We start from the raw sequence: 27421 nt of genomic DNA, 5'->3' as shown, positions 1-27421 counted from the left end.
CTGTATCACGCCAGGGCCATGGCAGTCACACCCATCTGGACTGTAGTCACCCTCCAAGAAAAAGTACAAATGCCATGTGCATTTATCAACACTCAAAAGCAACCACGAGCTGTATGCATTCTTACTACCCATAGCAGTCAGTATAGATGGGTTTCAAAAGGAACAGAATGGCCCTAATTTTTATACAAGGTGGGCTGCACACTGCAAGAAGCTGGTCTTGGGATGGCAGGGTGGAGTGGGGCAGACCTAGTCACCTCTTCCTCTTCCCCAGCAGGAGTGCAAATTATCTCCACCGAGTTCCGGGACTGATCCACCTCAGGACTGGGGACTCCAGAACTAGGAATATCCTAAATCTCATGCACTGTCGTTCCACCTTAGGCCCATAGGATCAAAATGCTCTGAGTACATTTAACCATTTGAAAGTCTTGGTGGCATGGTCCAGGCTTAGAAATAGACGGGCAGATGAAAAGAAATGGGGTGACTCAACCAACAGACTAGAGGCCATCACCAGTCTCTAAACAAGTCTTTAGAACTATAATAATCATCCCTAAATTTAGCAAGCATTTACTACACTCCAGACGCACACATAATTTCTCCTTTTAAGGTACATTCTTGGGTACTTACTATTATTCTTCTTATTTTACAGCTAGGGTAACTGAGGTTTAGAGCAGTTAATTCACCCACCCTTATTTTCATATCTGTCTTCCCCACTCATTTAATCAGCACTGTTGGGGCCCCTCATAGACTTGCTGTCATTACTCTTCACTTGGGTCATTGTGGCATTGGCATCCCTTGATGTGCACACACAGAAAAGCCTGGGATCCCTGATGTGGGCTTCATTTACTACAGGAGATACTAAAAGTCACATCTCTTATTAATTCCAACAATGTCTTCTTTAATTATACTCCAAGAGAAATTTCTTCCAGCCTTAGTACCTAATATAGCTGCATGTCTACTGAGGTCTGTTTTTACCTTCAGGCATTACAAAAAAATATAAGCAATGGTATTTCCCTTTTTGCATTTGCAAATAGGGAACTCTGGGACAAATTTCTATCCCACCTCTGTTAAAGTGTGTAAGACATTAAGCCATATATTGGGGATAATAATATTACTCCTGGTTTTGTCTTCTTTCTTCTTTCATTCTTATCCCCTCTGCCCTCTTTCCTCACTTAAAATTATTTTTTTCTCCTTGGCACTATATGCACTTTTATAAGTCACCACAAGCAATTCTTAAAGTGAGATGAGATATAAATATATTTTAAAACCCGAAGATCTGGAGGTGTGTATGTCTTGTGAAAATGCAAAACTTCATCCAGCTTTATACTTATGAATTAGTTTGTGAAGAAGCAAAAATGGTGGAGTAAGTAGCTCTAAGAGCCCATCCCTCTACAGAAACATCAAACAATCAAGAAAAGACGTCTAACTCAACTTGTCAGAACTCTGAAAAACACTCCAAAGTTTATAGCAAACAAGTCAACTCTGAATCAAGAAAAGGAGACTTTAAAAGTGTAGGAAAGCTTTGTGACCTGTTGGTTGCCCTGACCTCTTCAGCTTGGCAGCGAGTGGTCTTGAAGACATTAACCCGTATTCCTGTTATGGGACCCTGACCCCTGGTTCTGAGGCAAGAGAATAGGCCTTATTCACAAGTAACCATGTTGGTTCCAACCTACCTGGGAGCTACCTGAAGACTCAGGCAAGGTGTATGTCTTTGTTTAGCCTATCTTGGAACCACTCAGGGTGGAAAACACAGTGGGTATTCCTCAAAAACACTGTAAGGTAAATGAAAACCCTGTAGATCCCTGAGGCATATACTAGAGTGCCTAAAGCCCAGGAAGAAATGCTAGGGAGAGAGTTTCTTTGAGAAATTCAGGTCAAAAGCTCCTATGTATAGAGGCCACTTACCCATGTAAGAAAGCCACACAAATGCCCAGGGTAGAATGTGTGCCCAGAAAAGACCTGTGAAGACCCTAAGCTTTGCCCTCGGGATGATCTCTAAGCTTCCTGTAGGCAGGAATTGAAGGCTAAGGCAAAATATTTAAACGACTTAAGAATTGAAGGAGTTCTCCAGTATAGAGCCCAATCTCCAAAGACTGGAAGAGATTTTAAAATTTGATCCTTCTGGGTTTTTTTCTTTTTCTTCTCTCTCTGTCTCTCTCTTTCCCTCTCTCTCTCTTTCTTCCTTCCCCTCCCTCTGACTCTTGGTATTCAAGGAAATCTTTCTCAAAACAACTAGCTGAATGCAAGACCACACGTAACAAAAACTACAGACTGCAAAAATAGTTTAGAAAAATTGCTAAACCAATAACTAGAGTCTACAGTAAGCAGTAAAAAGAGGATGAATTTGAGTACAGAGTTCCTACAATACTGAAAGGTCCAGTTTCCAACACAAAAATTAGGAAGCATGAAAAGAAATAAGCAAGTATGGCCCATTCACAAAAATAAATAAATAAAAATAATGGAAACTGCTCCTGAGGAAGCACAGACATTGGAATTACTAGACAAAGACTTTAAATCAACTGTGCTAAAAATGTTCAAAGAGCTAAAGGAAATCAGGAGAATTATGTATGAACATATAGAATATATCAATAAAGAGACAGACATTATTAAAAGGTGCTAAGCAAATTCTGCAATTGCAAATATAACTGAAACCAAAAACTTACTAGTGGGTTTTAATAATAGATTTTAGCAAACAAAAGAAAAAAAATCATTGAACTTGAAGATACGTCAATTGAAATTTTCCAGTCTGAGGAGCAGGGAAAAAAGAATGCAGAACAATGAACAGAGCCTAACAGATCTGTGGAAAACATAAGTGTAACAACATACACAATCAAAACAGCATGTTTTGGGCACAAAAACAGATATATGGATCAATGGAACAGACTAGAGAGCCCAGAAATAACCCCACACACCTACAGTCAATCAGTCTTCAGCAAAGGAGGCAAGAATATCCAATGGAGAAAAGACAGTCTCTTCACCAACGGGTGCTGGGAAAGGGGGACAGTATCATATAAATCAATGAAGTTAGAACACACCCTCATACCTTACACAAAGATAAACTCAAAATGGATTAAAGACTCAAGTATAAGACATGACACCATAGAACTCCTAGAAGAGAGCATAGGCAAAACATTCTCTGACATAAATTGTAGCAATGGTCAGTCTCCCAAGGCAAAAGAAATAAAATCAAAAAGAAACAAATGGGGCTTAATCAAACTTATAAGCTTCTGCACAGCAAAGGAAACCATAAACAAAACAAAGGACAACTTACAAAATGGGAGAAAATATTTGCAAACGATGAGACCAACAAGATCTTAATTTGCAAAATATACAAACAGCTCATACAGCTCTTTCTCTCTCTCTCTATATATATATATGTGTGTGTGTGTGTGTGTGTGTGTGTGTGTGTGTATATATATAAAACTTTTTTATATATATAAAACTCAATCATAAAAATGGGCAGAAGACCTAAAAAGACATTTCTCCAAAGACATACAGATGACCAACAGGCACATAAAAAAGGTGCTCAACATTGCTAATTACTAGAGAAATGCAAATCAAAACTACAATGAGGTATCACCTCACACTGGTCAGAATGGCCATCATCAAAAAGTCTACAAATAATAAATGCTGGAGGGGGTGTGGAGAAAAGGGAACCCTCCTACACTGTTGGTGGGAATGTAAATTGGTGCAGCCACTAGGGAAAACAGTATAGAGGTTCCTTAAAAAACTAAAAATGGAGTTATCATATGATCCAGCAATCTCACTCCTGGACATATACCTGGAAAAGAGGAAAACTCTAATTCAAAAACATGCATGCACCTCAATGTTCATAGCAGCACTATTTACAATAGCCAAGACATGAATAAAGATGTGGTGTATATACACACACACACACACACATATATATATATACACACACACACATATACATACATACACATTGGAATACTACTCGGCCATAAATAAAGAATGAAATGATGCCATTTGTAGCAACATGGATAGATCTAGAGATTATCATACTAAGCTAAGTCAGAAAGAGAAAGACAAATACCATATATTACTTACATGTGGAATCTAAAATACAACATAAATGAAAAAATCTACAAAACAGACTCAAAGACATAGAGAACAGATTTGTGGTTGCCAAGCAGAAGGGGGGTGGGGGAGGGAAGGATTGGGAGTTTGGGATTAGCAGATGCAAACTATTATATATAGTATGGATAAACAAGGTCCTACTGTGTAGCACAGGGAACTATATTCAACTTCCTGTGATAAACTATAATGGAAAAGAATATATATATATGTATATATATGTGTGTGTGTATATATATATGTATATATATATGTGTGTGTGTATATATATATATATGAATCACTTTGCTGTACTGCAGAAATTAACACAACATTGTAAATCAACTATAGCTCAATAAATTATTTTTTAAATGCTGCTGGGACAACTAGATATCCAAATGCAAAAGAATGAAGTTGGGTCCCTGTCTCATATCATATACAGAAATTACTCAAAATGTATCAACAACCTAAAACTCTTAAAAGAAAATTTAGGGATAAATCTTAAAGACCTTGGATTTAGAAACGAATTCCTATATATAACAACAAAAGCATGAACAACAAAAGAAAAGATAGATTGGACTTCGTCAAAATTTTATAACTTTGTGCCTCAAAGTACATTATCAAGAAAGTGAAAAAACAATATACAGAATAGGAAAAATTATTTGCAAATTATGTATCTGATAGCTGTCTAGTATCCAGAATAGATAAAGAACTCTTAAGAGCTCAATAACAAAAAGACAAACAACTCAGTTAAAAAGTGGGCAAAAGACTTGAATAGACATTTCTCCAGAGAATATATACAGATGAGCAGCAACAAACACATGAAAGGATGATCAACATCATTAGTCATTAGGGAAATATGAACCACAATGAGATACCACTTCACACCCACTAGGATGGTTATTAAAAGAAAAAAACCAGGGCTTCCCTGGTGGCGCAGTGGTTGAGAGTCTGCCTGCTGATGCAGGGGACACGGGTTTGTGCCCCGGTCCAGGAGGATCCCACATGCCGCGGAGCAGCTGGGCCCCTGAGCCATGGCCGCTGAGCCTGCGCGTCCGGAGCCTGTGCTCAACAACAGGAGAGGCCACAACAGTGAGAGGCCCACGTACCGCAAACAAACAAAAAATAACCCCGGAAAATCAGTGTTGGTGAAGGTATGGAAAAGCTGGAACCCAAAACAATTTAGTGGCTCCTCAAAAAGTTAATTAGAGCTACAATATGAACAAGCAATTCCACTACAAATTTGGATATATATGTTTGGTATAGATCCAAAATAATTGAAAACAAATACTGAAACAAATATATGTACACACATGTTCATCACAGCACTAGTTCACAACACACAAAATGTAGAACCCCAAATGTTCTTCAATGGATGAATGCATAAAAAATTGTGACATATGTAGACAATGAAATATTATTGAGCCATATAGAGGAATGAAGAACTGACACCTGCGACAACAAGGATGAACCTAGGAAACATTATGCTAAGCCAAAGAAGCCAGACAAAATATCACATCTTGTATGATTCCATTTATATGAAATATCCAGGATAAGTAAATCCATAGAAACAGAAGGCAGATTGGCAGTTGCCAGGGGCTGGGAGGGACAGGGAGATGGAGGTTAACTGCTTTCTTTTGGGGGTGATGAAAATATTTTAGAACTACAAAGAGACGGTGGTTGCACAACACTGTAAGTGTGCTAAATTCCACTGAATTATTCACTTTAAAATGGTTAATTTTATCTTATATGCATTTCACCTCAATTAAAAAGAAAAAGTAAACCAGATAAACCAATTCTTAAATTTTTAAAATGTATTCAGAAGACAAAGCTACCTGAAGGTAGAAATCAAGTCTCACTCATCTTTATGTGCCCTCACTCCCTTGATCTTTAGCACAACCTGGCACATGAAGATAATGAATGGTATTTACCTGGATGAATAAATAATCTGAAGAAAAGCTATATATAAACTTTGGAGACTTAGAAGTTCCATAATACCTTCCTTACTTTCATCCATCCTTTTAAGTTTGTTTAAATGTTTCCTCAGATTTTCTTTTTCCAACCAAAGCAATACTCCCTAGTTGCTACAAGCCAACAACAGAGGTAAACAAAGAATTTCCACCACCTGCTTACCCCACACCCCAACCCTGCAGCCTCTGTACTCTCACAAACACGGGTTCCCGGTATTAACAGATTAACAATCTTGGGTGTATCTTATACTGTCCCTTTCATGCTTATTCAAATATCTCCCGAATGATGCATGCAACTCATCTTTCAGTTATAATCTTGGTATTAGTATTCCGAGAGTGAATTACTCCTGTGTGCTTTTATTCCTTCATCTCCTCCCCCAGATGATGGGGGCCAAGAGAAAATGATTAGGAGGCATCTTCCCAGGTCAAAGGCATGACATTTCAACTGCTCCATGCATTGTCTAATGACGCAAAGTGGGAGTTTGATTTGAAACTTTAAATGAGAAAGCTTAAGTAGGTGAGACATTTGGCAACAACCATTCTCCCACCCCTAATATATGCTATTCATTGTTTTATAACCATCCCCCCTTATCAGCAGAGACCGTCTGCCTCCCAACATGGATTTTATCCAGGATTATTCTGACTTTTCTCAATTCACAGGTAGCATTTCATCACCTCCTAATATTTACTTATTTACAGTCAGCCCTCTCTATCCACAGGTTTTGCATCTGCTGATTCAACTAACCACTGATGTAAAGTATTTGGGGGAAAAAAAGTCCAGAAAGTTCCAAAAAGCAAAACTTTAATTTTCCACAAGCCAGCAACTATGTACATTGTATTATACTTGTATTATAAGTAATCTTATAGTAGAAGTGGTTTAAAGTATACCGGAGGATGTGCATAGGTTATATGCAAACACTACACCACTTTATACAAGGGACTTGAACATCCATGGATTTTGTTATCTGCTGGGGTCCTGGAACCAATCCCCATGGATATCAAGGGACAACTGTATTTACTTATTTTGCTTACTGTCTGCCCCTCCCCCCACTAGCATGTTACCTCTATAGGGCAGAGATTTTGGTCTGTTCTGTTCATTGACATATGCCCAGCACCTAGAATACTGCCTGGCACATAAGAGGTGATCATATAAGAACATATCATAAAAGAATATTCATATATAAAAAATTCTACGAGATCTCCCCTTTTAGGACCTCTTGTAAAGGTCACTTCCCTCTAGAAAATGTTAAGGGTATAAATCTGGAATATTTCCTCTTCTCTCCTCTCCTTCCTGGTTCCCCAGGAAGATTACGGCTAAATAAGGGAGAGTGGAAAGTTGACCAATTCAAAAGGTTCTAGCTTGCCTAAAGCTACCAGTTTCTCACCTCTCTGTTTCCCCAGTGAAGCTTAGAGATAATAGACCCTCCCTGTGTATCATCCTAAGAGACTTGATAAGCCCCTCTACATAAGCTTGCTGGGTCTTTAGTCCAACCTTTTGGAGAGACAGAGAATGAGGTATCACCCTGTCACAGAAAGACATCTGGGAGGCTTCTGAGTGACGTGAGGGAACTGATGTCAGAAGCCACAGCTCCAGCTGCTCAGGACTGTCGTCGATGCCAGCAAGAAGCGTCCCCTCTCCTTCATGAGGTCGTGTTTAAAAACCCTAATTCAGTGTCCTATTTTTCGACCACAGCAAGCACATCCCCCCAAACCTATTTTGGGACCAACAGAGTACAAAAGCAGAGGCTCAAGGTTTTTTCAAGAAGTACTGGTTGATTGGCAAGTTTGTTGAACGTCTTTCCATTTGGGTTTGTCTGGTGTTTTCCCATGATCAGACTGAGGTTAGGCATTTCTGGCAAAAATACCGAAGTGATATTTTTCCACAGAAATGAAGTTGTATCCTCAGCACAATACTCTTTGAAAGTATCAAGGTCATAAAAGGCACACATACACACACACACACTCTAAAACAAGTGATTTTCTACTTATACCACATAACTTTCACACCATCAAGCCATACTCAATGTTTCCGTAGTATTTGTGAAGTTGGAATCAAGTCATTGTCAATTGAGGGTGGTAAAAAATAAAGGACTTCCAACAAACGCCCGTCTACTACGTCTCATTCATTCAGTAAATATGTATTGGAAACCGGAGCATCAGGCACTGCAGAGCACTGGGGAGTGACTCATTTCCAGTCCTCCTTTTACAACACAGAGCAAGTGAACTCTCTTGGATGAGCCTGGACCCCATCCCATGACTCATCCGGTGGCCTAGTTTAGTTTCCACCCACAGCATGTGTATACAGCCATGGACATGCAGAAAGCAAAGGTTAGGATCAATGTGAGAGACATTTTAAAGGAATGAGAAAAAGATAATTAATCGGATATGGAAGTATCTAAAAGGAAAGAATCATGGAGTCCATCCTCTGTTCCTGTTTCTAAGTACCAAGGCCAGATTCTAACAAGAGCTTTAGGTCTTACGTCAAGGAGGCCTTTTTCACCAACTGTCTTAATCCATTCAGGCTGCTATAACAAAACTAACATAGACTGGGTATCTTATAAACAGCAGAAATGTATTTCTCACAGTTCTGGAGGCTGGAAGTCTGGCATCAGGGTGCTGGCATGGTCAGGTTCTATGTCTGCTGAGAGCCTGCTTCCATAAACAGCCATTTCCCAATGTAACCTCACGTGGTGGAAGGGGTGGGGAGCTTTCTCAGGCCTCTCTTATAAGGGCACTAATTCCACTCACTGGGGCTCTGCCCTTATGACCTAATCACCTCCTAAAGGCCCTACCTCTTAATACCATCACCCTGGGGTTAGGATTTCAACACAGGAATTTTGAAAAAATCAGACCACAGCACTGACCAACCTCAGTCCCTATTTCCTCTTCTAGTAAATTAAATCCTGGGCTCATCCTTACAGGTGGAAATGAAAAATAGGAATCATTTGGGTCCAACCTGACATGAACTTGACTTCTGAGGTTCCAGACTGCTATAGAGGAATGGAATGAGGAACACATCAGCTTTGGGAACAGACCCAAGGACCCAGGGAAAGTTTTCAGACCCCACCTCTCTTTATAGGTATAATGAGATAATCATGGTGTTTCAGAGGCCACTGACCACAGCCCTGGGTCCCCACTTCTCTCACTGCCCCTCCACCAGGCTGTTCGGGCAGCTGTGCTGGAAAGGTGATGAGTCAGTGGCACTCAGAGCCGCCTTCCCTAAATGTTCAGAGGAGCTGTTTTTCATTTAGTCCCTTAAATGTCTCTCAGCGTGAGTGAGATGCAGCCAACTATCTTGTTGCCCAACACGTCAGGAAAGGCGGCTGTCCCACATCTGCTCAGCCCATATTTATAATTGCTTAATAGTAGCGAGTGGGCTTCCCTCCTCCTCTCCCCCAGCAAAGCAGCGTGGGGGGCTTTGACATTCAGGGCCTGGTGTGTGGGCAGGAAACGCAGACGAGGCTGGGAAAATGTCAACCTCCTACAGCTTCTCTCCCAATTAATCACAGCACCATATGACAGGGCACACCTCCGAGGAGGAACACTGGGCTGGCAGTGGGGAGAGCTCCCTCCAGCTCCAGCCCCGCTACCAAATTAGCCGCGTGAGCAGCGCACCCTCCGGGAGCCTCGTTCCTACTTGTTTGAACCTTTTTAAAAGGAATGGGGGGGCTTCCCTGGTGGCCCAGTGGTTGAGAGTCCGCCTGCCGATGCAGGGGACACGGGTTCGTGCCCCGGTCCGGGAGGATCCCACATGCCGCGGAGCGGCTGGGCCCGTGAGCCGTGGCCGCTGAGCCTGCGCGTCCGGAGCCTGTGCTCCACAACAGGAGAGGCCACAACAGTGAGAGGCCCGTGTATCGCAAAAAAAAAAAAAAAAAAAAAAAAAAAGGAATGGGGGGGCTTCCCTGGTGGCCCAGTGGTTGAGAGTCCGCCTGCCGATGCAGGGGACACGGGTTCGTGTCCCGGTCCGGGAGGATCCCACATGCCGCGGAGCGGCTGGGCCCGTGAGCCATGGCCGCTGAGCCTGCGCGCATCCGGAGCCTGTGCTCCACAATGGGAGAGGCCACAGCAGTGAGAGGCCCGCGTACCGCAAAAAAAAAAAAAAAAAAAGGAATGGGAATTGGAGAAAAGGATCTCTAGGGGATGGTCCCATGGGCTAGTGATTAAGAGCTCCGACTCGGGATTCAGACCACCTGGATCCATGTCTGACTCCACCACCTGCCAATAATGGATCCCAAGTCAGTGATTTGAGTTATCTGGGCCACAGTTCCCCAGCTACAAAACGAGCATCATAGTAGGACCCACACAGCGAGGAGGTTGAAAGGACTGAGAACTGAGCGTAGCATGAAGTGTGCTTCATAAATGTTAGTTGCTATTATCATTCCGATTCTAGTCATCTAAGTCAACGGACTGTATTTAAAGTTCCAAGGGAAGTATTTTCAAAGATGAATGCAACGTGGAATTTGCCCCCCGATACACAGTCTTATGGCGAAGACAAATATATGCTTAAAACGTGTGAGGGCTGGAGGAGGTGGGCTGCCTGTAAGAGGTAGTGCCACGTGCCGGGGGCTGTGCCGAGGGCGTGGCGGGCATTCTCCCCCTTGACCCTCACAGCCGCCCAGATGAGGTCGAACCCGTTTTATAAAATGGGAAACAATCTCAGAGAAGCTACATAATTTACCTTAGATCACACAGCTTCTATGTGTCAAAGACAGGATTCAAAGTCAAGTCTTAAGTCACTGCTCTTCAACTCTGCGTCTTTGGGGAACTGGGTGGGCATTTGGCGAACGCTTCACAGAGGAAGTAGCATCTGAGCAGACCAAGCCTCCACATTTTTTTATTATGGAAGTCAGGATTTCTGGAGCATGTCCCAGGAATGCTTCTTAGCTATATAGGTAAGTTCTCTGTAACATCTCTGAGCCCCAGTTTCTTCATTTTCTGAATAATAATAGTGCCCACCACAGAGCTCATGGAAGGAGTAAGTGAGCTTATACCTGTAAAACTCTTAACAGTTCTGGAACGCGGCAAGCACTTAATAGATGTTAATTTGCCATCATCGTTGTGTCATCTTTATCATCATCATTGCCATCATCTGTGCTCAGTTCCCCTTCAGCTGACAGGACCACCCACTGATAAAAAGGGAACCTCTGTTTTCACAAGGGTTCTCAAGACCATTTCCCAGCCTGAAATGGACAATCAATCATTTGTTCCTTAGGTTAAGAATCTCCTGTAAATATGAGGAATGAATCACACATGCAATCCTTAGCGCTTTGAGAAAGGAGTCCATGCCCTGGGAAGGCTGAACTAGGAGAGTGAGGCAGAAACAGACAAGAGAAAGGCCCCTACAAATGGGGACTGCTAGAAACTAGGGAGGGGGTCGAGCTAGACGCTGCCTCCTTCGAAATTCCACCAAGGGCTCCCTTGGTTAGAAAATCTGCCAAGAGGCTGAGCCCCCTCCCCCGCCCAGCCTCCGGCAGGGACGGTGTATGAGCTGGGCCCGCATTAGCATGCGCCGCCAGAGGACAGGGGGGTGAGTGATGGCTTCTCCAGAACAGAGGCGTGTTTGATGTAGCCTGTCAGCCCCACCATCCTTCACCAGGACCTGGGGCCAAGATTCATACCCTTTGTCAGAGGCTCAGCTAACACCCGGAGCTGGCCTCCACTGGGGTCTAATTTGTATACCCTCTCCCTGAGAATGGCAGGCAATCTTTCAGGGCCCGGAAACGGGGGGGAGGAGGGGGGACACGCAACCATGGTCCATTTTTCCGGGGAATCTCTCAGGGGCTGGAGTCAGGATAAACTAAGAAGAGGGGAAACGGAGAGAAGGACTCAGAAGGAATGCATTAACCACAGCTTTTTACCCTTAGATCACCTGCCCTCCCTCCCCCAGCCCTACCTCAGGTTTTCCAGGGAATATCACTTGGAATAATGGTATATTATTCAGTATCAGCTCAAGATACTAGTCTGTCACAATAAGCAGCTGCTCACCAAGAGAAAACGATGCCATGACATGCCAAGATCAGATTCATATGAGAAGTAACAGCCGCAGATCAAGATGAAGCAGTTGGACTATTTTAGTTGGAAGCCTTATTTGTCTTTCACTTGGGTTGCCATGTCTTTAAGTGAATTTGTGAAGTACCTATGATGTGCTGGGCAGAGGGCTGGGGGTTGGGAGACAGGCAAAGCTGTGGCCAAGTCTCTGCTCCAGGAGCTCCCAGTCTGGACCCCGTGGGTATAAGCCTGCCAAGGACAGCAACTAGGTCTTGGGGTGGCTCACTCTGCCCTGTGGCTTCCACATGCCCGACACACAGCAGATCCTCAATGGTGCCTCTTCAGCGCTAAATTTCAGTAACATTTTTCCCACAAAAATGATGCAGAAACCAACAGGAATAAAGTCTTATATTCTTTTCTCTCATTTAATTCACTGCAGGGGAAGAGTGTTTTCCTCATTTTCCATTAAGCTTGGACAGTAAAGATGCAACAAAAATTGACACCACACACTCAGGCAACTTCACCATGCATCCTGTGTAATACTGATGGAAAGAATTCTGGGCTGGAGGCCACGAGTTAACGCTGGCTCTGCCCTAAGGTCCCCAAGGTAACTGGGAACCCCCTGGGCCGCTCTGAGCCTGGTCCGTGTAGGACCAGCTCTTCTGCCTGATCTATCAGAATACAAGGCAGAAGGGGCTCAAAGATGCTTTCATGTGGGGTCTCTCAGCTGGGTCTGTGGGTTCTGCTCTCAAAGCCTAAAGCTGAGGAAACAAAATGGTGGACCCAGATGGAGCAGTTTGGCCCCCATGAGGTATTAAAGAAAATGGAATTTCCAACACTGAAAAATTCGGAGAAGTTTTTATGTTTTAAACTCTGAATTTCCAGCTGCTCTTGAAAAATCGAAAATCTGACACCACCAGACCAGAAGCTCAGCATGAAAGCAGTCTTTTGTAGTTGAAGTATGGCTACATCCTTTAGACCGGGCCTGTGCTCTGCAGGTCGCCACAGTTCTCACTGCAATCAGCTTTCCTGTTGTAAGCCATCCCCTGGACCCTGCAGGCATCTGAATGGGTAATAAGCCTGAGCAGGTTAACCTGTGGTGCAAGATGGCAGGAGCCCAACACCACCTAGGAATTTACACTTACAGGCACAAGTTGACCCCCAAGAATTCAGAGGAAAGGGAGTTCTAGAATGTTGGGAAGGGCAGGGGAGGTGGTCAAGGAAAGGAGGGAGAGATGTGTGTGGTCCTACTTGGTGTCCATGTGTAAGTCATTCTGGCCAGACTGGGGGCCTGTGCAGGGGAGCTGGTGGGAGGACTAGACTGGGAATGGTAAGTTGAGCCCATAATGTGGAACAAAGGACGTGAGTGCCAAGTAATATTATTCTCGTCCTTTCATGCCAAGAACTCCAGATATAATGTGGGGTTTAGGTACTAAGGCTGCCAAGCTCACCGTACACACACTTCTACCCCACCTTCATGACAAGAGTCAAGGTAGGAGGCTCGGCCTTGGGAAATACACAGCTAAGTAGAAAGTTCTGAAAACCACCCTCCAGCTTCACAAACTCCTCACCCTGTAGGTTTCCTAAACCAGCCAGAGGCATCCCACCAAGACCCAGTGGCAGCAGGGGGCAAACTTGTAGGTTGAATCCTCCCAAAGCACTTCAGGAGAAAGAATAGGAGAAAGAGAGAAGGAAAAAAATCCTCCTTTCAGCTTCATTAGAGCTCTTGCTTAACTGAGCTAAAAATAAAACGAATCGCTTTTGCTATTCTAATGTGAAAAATCAGTTTTTAAAGGATCGAGATTCTCTCCCTGGCTGGAGAAATCATTGAATCGGGAATAGACTGTCTGCCAATGAATTATGAATATAGTAATCAAGTCTTCTTGGAAGGCCAAAGTCTTGGTTACAAATGGGCACTATAATTAGAAATATGCTGAAACTGCCTAAAGCAGACCACCCCCCTGCAACTTTGTCTTTTTTTAAAGAGGAAAGAGGCATGGACTGCTCCCTTCCAGGTATCTGGCTTGTCCTCAAGCAATTCCTGCTTCTCAGCATTGAAGGAGACATCTACACAGAAGAATATAGGAACACCACCTGCCCACCACCACCGAAAAGCTCCACCAACCTCCCCCAACAGTAGCTGTGAAAATGCTTCAATTATCTTCGTTCACGACCTGGAATTCCACAAATTAAAAATATTCCGGGACAGCAATCAGCCTCTCTTCAAATCCAAGAGAGCAGGGCTCAGTCATCTACACCTTAGTGGGTTATCAGTTCGATTCAGTCCTTTCATTTGAACAGACAGTTGAGCCGACAGGATTGGGAGCTGCAGGAGATGGGGCATGCATGTCAGGGAGGAAAATGAGAAGAGAAGGGCAACACTGAAAGGTGGGGCTCAAGGGAAAAGGAGGATGAGTAGGGCTGCCTCCTACCTCCAAGCCCGCAACCAGGAAGGAGAAGAGGTACCGCCACAAAACTCAGACAACGAGAAAAGCCAATCGAGATCAACAGAGCCAATAATAACAATAACATCCCCTCAAAAATGTATCACAATTGAGAAGGCGTTACCTTACCTCATTTTCCTGAGGAGAGAAGCAAAAAAAAGGTGGCTGGGAGTTGCTATCTTCCCTCAAATCCTTTACCTTTGGCTTGGCCTCTAGAGATGAGATCAGTTCTAACCAGAAAGCTCCCTGAACAGAAGCTGCTTCCAAGAGCTTACTTATCCCAGCCCTGGAGTGGCCAGTTGGGGGAGGGAGGTCAGGGCTCTGCTTTTCTCTGAGCCCGGGATTGAAGGTAAACCCAACTGCTCAGTCCCTTGCCCCTTGCTAAGTACAAACATATGGGCTTAATTGGTGGTTCTCAGCCCTGATTGGACATTAGATTCACCTGGGAGATTTTCAACGTTGATACCCAAGTCATACCCCAGACGGATTAAATGTAATATCAAGGAGTGGCTCCAAGCATCACTGTTTGTTAAAGATTTCCAATGATTGTAATATGCAGTCATGGCTGAGAACCACTGACTTTTTTAATAACCATTTATTTCTTCTTTTCTTTTATTTTTTTAGACTTTTTATTTTATATTGGAGCAGAGTTGATTAACAATCTTGTGATAGTTTCAGGTGTGCGGCAGAATGACTCAGGTACACGTATACATGTATCTATTCTTTTTCAAATTCTCTTCCCATCTAGGCCATTACATATCATTGAGCAGAGTTCCCTGTGCTATACAGTAGGTCCTTGTTGGTTATCCGTTTTAAATATAGCAGTGTTTACATGTCAATCCCAAATTCTCTAACTATCCCTTCCCCCCACCCTTCCCCCGCTGGTAACCATAAGTTTGTTCTCTAAGTCTGTGAGTCTGTTCTGTATAACCATCTTTTAAAATTGAAGTATAGTTAATTTACAATGTTGTGTTAGTTTCAGGTATATAGCAAAGTGATTCAGTTATATATACAATATATATTCTTTCTCAGATTCTTTCCCATTATAGGTTATTACAAGATATTGAATATAGTTCCCTGTGCTATACAGTAGGTCCTTGTTGGTTATCTATTTTATATATAGTAGTGTGTCTATATTAATTCCAAACTTGTGTCTATGTTAATTCCAAACTCCTAATTTGTCTCTCTCCCCTCCCCCCCATCCCCTTTGGTAGCCATAAATTTGTTTTCTATGTCCGTGAGTCTATTTCTGCTTTGTAAATAAGTTCATTTGTACCATTTTTTTTTTTAGATTCCACTTATATGTGGAATTATATATTTGTCTTTCTCTGTCTGGCTTACTTCACTTAGTATGATAATCTCTAGGTCCATCCAAGTTGCTGCAAATGGCATTATTTCATTCTTTCTTATGGCTGAGTAATATCCCACTGTGTATATATACCACAACTTCTTTATCAACTCACCTGTTGATGGACACTCAGGTTGCTTCCATGTCTTGGCTATTGCAAATAGAGCTGCTATGAACATTGGGGTGCATACATCTTTTCGAATTAGAGTTTTGTCTGGATATATGTCCAGGAGTGGGATTGCTGGATCATATGGTAATTCTATTTTTTTGTTGTTGTTGTTGTTGTTTTTGCGGTACGCGGGCCTCTCACTGTTGTGGCCTCTCCCGTTGTGGAGCACAGGCTCCAGACGCGCAGGCTCAGTGGCCATGGCTCACGGGCCCAGCCGCTCCGCATGTGGGATCTTCCCAGACCGGGGCACGAACCTGTGTCCCCTGCATCGGCAGGCGGACTCTCAACCACTGTGCCACCAGGGAAGCCCTATTTTTAGTTTTTTGAGGAACCTCCATACTGTTTTCCATAGAGGCTGCAGCAATTTACATTCCCACCAACAGTGCAGGAGGGGAGAACCACTGACTTCTTCATTCCCATCCATCACCTGTTCTCCATTTTCCCGCCCCTCCTCTCACTTCCCAGACCCAGACTGAGGGGCTTCTCTAGCACAAGAGGTTCTGGAGGCAGCGATGCCTCCATCTCCCAGGGTGGGCACCAGGTTTTGGAGCATCTCTGTGTAGCACCCAACTTCCCCACACACCCAAAATCATTCCATTAAAAGAGACCTTAAGGCACATCTTACCCAGGGTGGCAGATAGGATTCATCCTCAACCCAACTCTGTTGGACCAGAAGTGGATCTTTAGGGTACTGTATTGAGAAAACCCTTCTCAAGAGGACATGTCCAAGCTCACTGGGAAAGAATACCGTCTTCAACTATCAATACCAGCCAAAGAAGCAGGAGAGGGAAATGGGGGTACAGAAACCTTAGCATCTGTCAAGCCTAAAACAAATTCCTTATCTGGCTTTGGTCTCTGTGGTAAAAGAGACCCAGAGAAAGGAAGTAACATGCCCATTAACCAGTTCAAGAAATCAGCAAGTTCGCTTGAAAGGTTTTGTCTGTGTCTAATACCGTAGAACCTTGCTACTCAAATCAAGGTCCGTAGACCATCGGGTTCGGCGTCTAACAAGGTGGGAACTGGTTAGAAATGCAGAATCTCAGGCTCCACACAAGACTACCTGGATTCAAGCCTGCATTTTATAACTAGTTCCCCGGGGATTCAGCTTCACAATGAATTTTGAAAAGTCCTGCTAGGGAGTAGAGAGAAGATGGGAAGGAATAACAGTGGCTCTGCCACAGTCCAGATGAAGAATACCAAAAAAATAAAAAAGTCAAGCAAAGAACAATGCTAACTAGTATAAGAGAACAAAAACGCTGCTGAGCCCACAAAGAGGACAGATCCACGTAAGCACAAAAACACAGAAGGCTGCAGAGAGAAGGGAGCCTTAGGGTTGAGTGACACAGTATGGGTGGAGTTTAAATGGGCAGCAAGGGCCCCTGTCACTCTCTGGCAGAATTCCCCTCACCTCTGGGAGCCCTCTGTCTCTTGCCTTCTCCCCTTCCATAGCTCCGGATGTAGATCAATTGTTTCTGGTGGGAGCCTTCTCTTCTCAACAGGCTTGGGAGCTCCTTGAAGCCAGGGATGGGATCTTTCCCCTGTCCCACCTCCTGCACACATCCACACAGGACCAGGCTCAGAAGGACCACTCCAACCCTTCTGAATGATTGAACGAACAAGAAAGGACCGAAGCCAGGTCTGTAATAACAGAGAGCCCAGCTCCATGCTCCCCCTGTCCATCACCACCTCCCCAGATTGACCCAGTGGGTCCTAGGTTGGTGCCCCAAATTATCCAACTATGACTTTAGAAAACTTAATCTAGAATCCCAACCCTCACCCAGGTCTGGTTTGGCTGCTAATAAGTTGGGGTCCCTTTATTCTGGAAAAAACCCTCTCTTGGCTCTGTGGTCCCAACATTCAAAGCTGAACCACAGAGGGAGAGAAGCAGAGAATAAAGCTTGAAGAGAGGGGGTGGGAGCCCTGCCTGAGGTTTTATGGAGCAGAGATAACAGTCACTCTGCAGGGTCAGTTCTCCTTAGTTAAGATGTTCCCTCTTATACAGCAGGCTTCAAAGGCCCTGGCCAGCCAGTCTACCTCCAGCCCACCCCACAAAGTTAATGTATGTGGAAGTACTTTGTAGAGAGTAAAGAGATGTGTAGTATAAAGCATTATCATAGTTGTATGATGAGAAAACCTCCAATAGAATCTTAGAGTCATGGATATTTTCCATACCTTTATGCTTTCACAGTCTTGCCTTTGTGAACCCTGCAAAAAAGGAGAGTGCAGGCTCTGGGGTGATACTACCTGTGTCTGGATCCTGACTCTGGCACTTTTCGTTATTTAACTAAATAACTAAAGCAAGTTATTTAACTTCTCTATATCTAGAGCTCCTTATCAGTAAAACGGAGATAGTAATAATAATAACACCTACATCAAAAGGGTGTTCTTGGGATTAAAAGAGCTAATGCATATGTGAGTTCTTCGTACATACTACACAGTCAGTAAAAGTTAGCAATTAGTTTCTGCCTTTGGGTCCTGCCCACCTTACCTTCCAGGGTCCATCTCACTACACATGTCTCCCCTAGACCTGTGAATGTGGCCCCTGGATGCCCAGTTTACCCCACGGACATCACCCAGGCCTGGTCTAAGCTAGGATCTCATGTTTCAAAGAAAGCAGTGCCCTCTGACACTTGACTCTTTACACCTGCCGCGCTCTTAGGGTATATTCTCAATACACTTTCAAGTATTTGATAATCTAATTTAATCTGGAAAGAAAGAATGCATTTTTAAATCAGAAAATGAGATAGATAACTGACAAGTAACTACTGTATAGCACAGGGAACTCTTCTCAATACTGTGTAATGACCTATATGGGAAAAGAATCTAAAAAAGAGTGGATACACGTATATGTATAATTGATTTACTTTGCTGTATAGCAGAAACTAACACAACATTGTAAATCAACTATACTCCAATAAAATTTTTTTCAAAAACTCAGAAAGACCTCCGTTTGAATTCCAGTTCCTCCACTTACTTGCTATGAATCCTTGGACAAAGTTCTTAAACTGTGTGGTACTCTGTCTTTCCACTTAAAATAGAATTACAGCAGTTGTCTCCTAGGAATATTATTAAGATTAAATGAGCCACTGAGCGTCAAGTACCTGGAACACAACAGACACTCAGTAAATGGAAGCCAATTGTATAATGACTTTTCAGTTTTCTTTTTTTTTTTTTAATTGGGGTATAGTTGTCTTACAATGTTGTGTTAGTTTCTACTGTACAGCGAAGTGGAGTCCCCTGTACTATACAGCAGGTTCTTATTAGTTATCTATTTTATGCATGTTAGTGTTTATATGTCAATCCCAATCATTTTCTTTTAAGGGTTTTCAATCTCCTTCAACCACGAGTGAACACGTTTTGCTGCAGTGCCTTTCAAATAATTTTGGGGAGCAAAATATTCTCTTCAAAATAAATCAAACAGATTAAATTGGCCCCATCATCCCCTTCTCTCCTGAAGGATCCCCTGAGACACTGCCTCTGAACCCTTAGAAAATTATCAGTAAAGGATGAATTGGAAGACTTGAATTCTACTATCTGTTACGCCAGTAACAGTGGCATAACTATCTGTTACGCCAGTAACAGTGGCATAACTATCTGTTACGCCAGGGAGACTTCTGACAAGTTACTTGTACTCCCTGAGTCTCAACTCTCTCATGGTTAAAATGGAGAGCTTGCGGTATGTAATCACTAATGACCCTCTGACTTCTATAACTCAAGGAGGACTCTGGTGACTGGATCTGATTATTGGTTTTCCTGTCTTTCCCCCATGCCTACCCCAATCTATTATGCTGAATAACTATTTGTTGGTACTCTATGAGATAGCTATATCCCCATCACTAGGGTACAACTGCTTCTATTAAATGAAGCCATATCATCCTGTGTTGCCTTGCTCCACAGCTGGGCACCTGCATGTGGCAGAATGTCACATACAACTATCAAACTGAGAATAAACCAACGGTCCTGGGAGTGAGGCTGTGGCTTTGGCCAGAGGGTGAAAGTAGCAAAAAGTGACGTATCTACCTTAGTCCAAAGACCCTGAAGGATCCTCCAAACTGGGAAGTCAGGAGCTGGAGGTCCACAGAATCTTAAAGACCACACTGTTTCTTATTAAAACATCCTTCACCTCAGGACTACCTATTATAAAAGAAGACAAACGTTCACCAATTACCTGGAGACTTTAATTAGTGTCCAGAGAGTGTATTACCTAGTGGGCAAGTTGGCCAATGTTGAGTGAATGATAAGAAATTGAGAAGGAGGCATGAGAAAGCAAATTCTAAAGGAGAGGGCAGAGAAGGGAAAGAGGGTGGTGGAGGCCTGGCCCAAGACTTCAGGAGTTCAAGGAGTCAAGTGTAGGCATGGGCAATACGAATGCCAGAATAAAGCCAAAGGCCTTGTCCTTCCAGCAAAGGCTATCTGTCAAGATCTTCAGGCAAGGCAGAATGAGGCTTCATGAGAGGTTGAAAGTAAGGCTGTAATTGTGAAAATACAGATCAGGCATGGTGTATAAAGAGAGTCCCCAAACACTTTCAGGTCCTATCTTTAATGTATACAAAAAAGAGTATAACTCTCAGAAATGATAGTAGAATCAAGTGAAAAAACACATTTTAGAGTCCTTTGAAAACAATGAAATGTCTCATAAACATAAGATGCTACTTGTTAAGGTACTGGACCCAATCAGTGCTTGTGATCAGCATCAAGGACAGATGACAGCGGAGCTAACTGCCTTCCAGGTCTTCCTTGAGTTCCCAGGTCTTCCGGGATAGGACTTAACCTTGAAATGAATCTTACAATTCATTTGTCAGGATAGGCCCAAATAGCCTAAAATGCATACTCAACATATGTGTCATGCAGCATATATGCAATGTTTTCCCAGTAAACGAGTAGCTAGGCTGGGGAGCTTACCTAGTGGATTGCATGGAGTTAATTCCTCAATGTCCGTTTGGAGCTGAGGCAGGAACCTTGGAACATACCAGGAGAAGATGATCTAGAGCAGAGGTCAGCAAAATTCTTCTGTAAGAGCCAGACAGTAAATATTTTGGGCTTTGCAGGCCATACAATTTCTGTTGCAATGACTTAACTCTGTTGTTGTAATGCAAAAGCATTGATAGTCAATCGCTAAACAAATGAGTGTGACCATGTTCTAATAAAATTTTATTTACAAAAAAAAATGATGGGGGGCTTCCCTGGTGGCACAGTGGTTAAGAATCCGCCTGCCAATGCAGGGGACATGGATTCGAGCCCTGGTCCAGGAAGATCCCACATGCCGCAGAGCTCCTAAGCCTGTGTGCCACAACTACTGAGCCTGCACTCTGGAGCCTGCGAGCCACAACTACTGAGCCCATGTGCCACAACTACTGAAGCCTGTGCACCTAGAGCCCGTGCTCGGCAACAAGAGAAGCCACTGCAATGAGAAGCCCTCACACCACAACGAAGAGTAGCCCCGCTCGCTGCAACTAGAGAAAGCCCACGCGCAGCAACAAAGACCCAACACAGCCAAAAATAAATAAATAATAAATAAATAAATTAATTAATTAAATTAAAAAAAAAAAAAAGATGATGGGATGGATTTGTCCCATAGGCTGTGGTTTACTGACCTCTGATCTAGAGGGCCACTTGTAAATCATTTTAGGCAGAACTGGGTAATGTTTTACTAATATGCACCCAATTGGGTGGTATATAACAGATATTTTAAATGGGTGAGTCATCCTTTCATTATCCTGAACCTCAACTTTGGCCTTTATTCCAGATATCCCTTTTGGGAAAGCTCAGGTAGTCCTAGCTAACAAGCAGAGAATGTAGAAAAGATCAAGAAAGGAAAAAAAAAGTTTAACGGTTATGAAAGATTAATAGAGAACTATGGGTATAGGAGTCTTAGCGTTGGCCTTGCCAGAGACATAGTCCTTCAACTGGTAGACAGATTTCCATAAAAATTAATAAGAGTGGACCACTGAGAACTGAATGACAGGGGGAAACCACGATTGCAGCAGAAGCAGGCTTAGATAAATACAAGGAGACGCTCCAGGTCAATTAGGCATTGACTTTATGCTAGCACCAGCACTGGGAGTTTTGCCTGTGTTATTGTGTTTCATCCCCACCGTGCCCCTCCAATAGAATATTACTTCTACTAAAGCATGAGCGGTCTCAGAGGCAGAGAAATGAGGTCGCTTGCTCAAGGACGTGCTGCTAACGAGTGGGGACACCAAGATGACAATAGAGAACAATTTAATATCAGAGCCCATTCTCCCCTCCTCCACTCCCTTTCTGCCTTGGACTCCAAAGCCTGAGTCTCTTAGGGAAGCTGAGCGTTTGTTCCTATGAGGCTCAGGTCCAGAGAATGGAACCTCTCCTCTCCAACCCCTTCCCATTTCAACCGGGCCACCCTGGCCTGTCTCCAACTCTCTCCAGAGGCTTCTCTCTGCAGCTACCCAAACTGGGAACAACTGGGAACCACTCTCCCACCCTGAAGACCCTCTCTCTCCCTTACATGCAGGTGATCCCTTGACCTTCATTAGTCCCCTGGACAGGGCAAGGCTCAGCAAAAGTGGGCACTGAGGGGAGTGGGCCTGGGGCAGAGGAGGCTATCTGAGGACTTGGGGGCTCCCAGAGTTATCCTCCACTGCCCTCCCCACTCAAAGAGGGCCTGGATGGCAGCTGGATCTCAAATTGCATATGAAATCCACCCCTCAGTGCTGCCAAGTGCAGGGAGGGTGGGGGGAATGTTTTAAAGTAAAGCTATAATATGCCTGCAATAAAAGTTTACTGGCTTTTATATACATTCTCAATAATGAGGGGAGATATTTCAGCAGCTCAGAGGGTGCCACGGAGGAAAACCAATTCCCAGCACCACTTTTTCAAGGTGAGAATCTGCCTTCCCCATATGGTCCATAACTGGGAGTTTTTCCCATTTAAAGGGGACTGCAGCAAGCTCTGTGTCTCCTTCATTCCTCACTGGGGTTTGGAATGATTCCTCAAATCTTCTGAATGAAGAGTTTTAAGGTGTAGCTTTGCACTGGAGATGAGTGGTGAATGTTTATACCCCAAACCTTGGAAGAGTCCAAAGTTACACCAACAGAGAGGTAAAGAGATGAGGAATTCCAGAGTGTTCCAGGAGCTCAGAGCTGGGGGCAGGCGTGTGAAGAGAAAGTTTGTGTCCTCAAGTTGTGAGCTCTGGGAAATAAATGGAGGCTGAATCAAAATGTTGAGGTCCTAGACAAGGACCTTAAGGGGCCATGTTCCCATGAGATGGCCAGGAGCCTAAGAGAAAGTATAGATAAGACTCTCCCAGGGTGCCTGGGAAACGGATACAACTGGGGATCTAGAGAGAACGCTTGGCCACCTCGAAGCACAGGAGATGCCTTCAGAGATTCAGGTGAAGGGGCAGAAATGAGGTGGTGGCCAAGATAAGGGAACAGCACTTGAGGGAGGCTGGTGCAAAGGCAAATGACCCTGGTGTGGGACCAGAAGGAGAGAAGCCTGCTCTTCTGAGCTGCCCTCTCACACTACCCAGAGATGGAAGATTCTCTTTGTCCTCCGCACGAAACTGATTGCAGCTGAGACGCCCTTGGGATTTGACACAGACCTGTGGGGCCCCATGGCGCTCACTGGCTAATGGGCATCGTGTCAAACCTCATTAACAGAAACATGCCTGATTTCAAACTCGTGATCAAGTGGACACAGACAAGACTTGAAATGACATGGGAGCTTTCAGTGAAAAGAGTTTGTTCCACAAATCAAGAGTGTGAGAGAATTATGGGCAAGAGGGATAATTAACCTACTTGGGGAAAAGCAGGTGATTTCAAGAACTTGGAAAGACATTAGCGCCTCTCTCTTTGCATCCAAATAAATGATAGCTGTCTCCCTGCATCAGAGGCCCAGCAGACCCTCTGCTCCATAACACTTCCGTCAGTCACGAATAGGTGTTGTTGCCTGTGCTTAAAATAGCAATACCAACTCTCCCCTTCTTTCAGGGTCCAGCTCACATCACCCCTCTCCTGCCCCTGCATGAGGCTTTCTAGGACTTCTCAGTCCAAAAACTTGCCCTAAAGCATCCGGAGTCTAAGTCACCTAGGTGCCACTTATGGGTTATCTTGAAATACAAGTTCTTCTGTCCATGCCCAAGTTGTACAGCCCTAACTGGACCAGAAGTACCAGGAGACTAAAAGGGAGTCTTTATGGCCATTTGACCTGTTAAGTCACCAAGAGCTCTGTGTTGGCTAATTGAAAGGGAAGTGTGCTTTTCTAGCAAAATCTTCATATGTGGGTACTGTGACATATTAGGAAGCAATTAAAAAGGATAAGTTGGAACCATATATATTGATTGACCTAGGAAGATATCCATTTCACTGTTAGTGGAAAAAAATTATTGTAGGGTTATGCGAATTGTGTGATCTCATTGTTGAAGAAAAAATTTTTTTAATATTTTATAAACATTGAAATACATTTTGAGTGAATGTAGAGAAAAGGAAGGAAAGATATACACCAAACTGTTAATGTTTGTTTGGGGGGATGGAGGTGGGGTTGGAGGAAGGAGTTGGCTTTTCCTTTGTGGTCTCCATATCATTTGGCTTGTTGAAACAAGCATGCGTTACTTTTCACTCTGGGGTGGGTGTATCAGTAAGCATTACAAATAATGCAAAGTCCAGCTATGTCAGCCTTTGCTCTAACCCAGACAGCATTACCACTTTCCCATGAGGCTTAACTGCCAAGCTCAGCATGGGAAGGGGCCTGGCAGATCATCTGTCGCTCCTGCCACCCCATGTGGCATCCACGCACAGCCTCCCTGGGGAGCTTAAGCACAACCCCCTGTGCCTGCTCACCTCTGAGGTTCCAGCCCCATCACTCGCTTCTCCTTGAAGTAACCGTGAGTGGCCCTCTGTTTCTTCTGTCCCAGAGAGCCCTGCCTGAAACAGCAGATAGCACTTGAGAACTAGATATTGTCTGTTTCTCCTTCCAGGTCCACTCTCCACCCCCATCTTAGTGTCCCTAGGAGGCTGGCATCCATGGACAGCATCAATAAGATTCCCTTACTGCGGGCTTCCCTGGTGGCGCAGTGGTTGAGAGTACGCCTGCCGATGCAGGGGACACGGGTTAGTGCCCTGGTCCGGGAAGATCCCACATGCTGCGGAGCAGCTAGGCCCGTGAACCATGGCCGCTGAGCCTGCGCATCCGGAGCCTGTGCTCAGCAGCGGGAGAGGCCACAACAGTGAGAGGCCCGCGTACTGCAAAAAAAAAAAATAAAAATACCCTTACTGGGTTGGGTTCAGCCAACAGGAGGATCAAGGGACCAGAGGGTGGGAGGAGAGAGAGGTCAGGCTCTTCATACCCCCAGCTCTCTCACAGCCCAGCCCCAGGCGGGCAAAAGCAGTGTTCCTCTGTGGAAAACCACTGCTGCTGCTGGGCACCCCTTCCGCAGCCTTCCTGGGGTGTGGTAAGTGCTTCACGTCTCAGGTGGGGGGCCAGTGTGGTAATAGTTTCTTACTGTGACTAATCCCGAGGTATTTCGCATCCCTGGTCCCCTCAAACATGCCTACACTTGGGAACAGTCCCTTTATTAAGCGCTCTTCAATCCCCTCTACGAATGTACCATCTGTTTCCTGCCAGGACCCTGAGCAGCTTCCCCAGGCTCTGCCACTGGCAAAGGGCTCTGAGGCGCTCCAGCAGAGAGCCAGGGCTGTATCAAACACTGCCTATGCTGCGAGAAGCCTCTCCCAGCCAGAGACGGGCGCAGCCTGGAAACACCTCTCTCAGGCAGGCTGTCCAGCCTGAACCCGGGGAGCTATAACAGGCACAGACGTGCAGCCTGGGTCTCTCACCCACTAGCCATGGAGAGGCGGTACACAAGGCCAGCTCGCCTCCTTGCCGGCCATTTGAACAGAGGAATCAGCAAACTAAGAGAGATGGAAATCTCCACGTCCCCGCGCAGGCCAGGTACAATCAGAGGGCGCTGTGGAGCCAGCTGCTGCAGTCCGCTAGCTCCCATGGCAAAGTCATGCTCCCGGGCCTCTCACCCGGCCGGTGTCCATCAGGCGAGGAACAGGGGGAGAACAGATGCAAACAAGCCATGTAAAAATACACCCGCTGCAGACTTCATTAAATGTGCGGGAGCATTCTTGGTTCCTGGGGCAGTGACGGGACCTCAGGATCTCAAGGGGCACAAGCGAAAGGGCAGCTAAAGTAAAACTCAATATAAAAACAACATCAATAGTGACAAATATAGATATCCGATATCAAAAATAACTGTTCATATTCAAATCCTAATTTGACCTACCACTAACCTACCTAGTTATTCATCCAGCTGAGCAAGGATGAGCTGTGGCCTCTGTACCAGCGCCCTTCCACCATCCAGAGCCCATCGTTCAATCTGTGTGTGCTATTAACCCATGAACTCCAGGAGATGTGAGGGGGACCCATCTCAGGCCCACTTCTAGACAAAGCAGGAGGCTAAAGCCAAGTGGGGCCTGAAGGTCAGGCATAGACACCAACAGACAAACAAACAACCCCTCCACCATCACCCACCACCCACCCACCCACTTTCTTGGCAGCAAAAAAGCAAAGATATTCTAGACCCAGGTATAGAACAGCCAGGAAAACAAAGGACAGGTTTTCACATCCATAAAGGCCTATGTTCTACCTTTAGTTTAGTGAGAACACTGACTGAACGTTATAGAAGTCAAGTTTAAACTGGCTTAAGCAGAAAAGGGGACTGATGGACTCGTATAACTGAAGTCCAGGGATGAGTCAGGCATGGCTGGATCTAGGTGCTCAATGGATGTCACCAGGAATGTCTCGCTCTCTGCCTCTCAGCTCTGCTTTCCTTGGTGGGACTTGATTCTCATTATTCGTGGGTGGCCCCCTGCAGCTCCAGGCTGATACTCGTTATTAAACAGGTACAATATATGCAAGTTCCCAAAGGAGTCTTAGATTTGAGTTTCAGTGGTATGACCTGTGTCCCTTGCCCGTCTGTAACCAGTCCTGTGGCTAGGAGAATGGAATGCTCTGACTGGTCAGGTCCAGGCCATGTGCTCACCCGAGTCTTGGAAGTGGAGTCGTCTGGCATATAGTAGGCATTCAAAAACCATGTTGAATGCATGAAGGCATGAATGAGTGAATCAGTGAATGGCCCAGAGGTGTGAAAATTCACGGTACCCTGGGGGACAGTGAGTTGGCTACTGTGGGTGAAAGAATGCCATGGGAAAGCCAAGAATGAACAGATAGTATCTGACGTGGTAGCCACGGTCAAGGTACTCCACCAACTGGACTACAAGCCACAGGACGCATGGAGAAGCCCAGATGAGCTGTCTGTCCTCTGGAGCTTACAACCTGCTAGGAGTCACGTTACAACCACCTACATGTTATAACAAGGAAAATGTGTGGGCCCTATAGGAGCAAGGGGATGTCTTCCCACTTGGGGAAGGAGGAGGGCTTCAGGGAC

The sequence above is a fragment of the Grampus griseus genome, assembly GCF_964374135.1.
Source record: "Grampus griseus genome assembly, chromosome: 16".
In the NCBI taxonomy this organism is placed as follows: Eukaryota; Metazoa; Chordata; class Mammalia; order Artiodactyla; family Delphinidae; genus Grampus; species Grampus griseus.
This window is presented reverse-complemented; position numbering follows the sequence as displayed.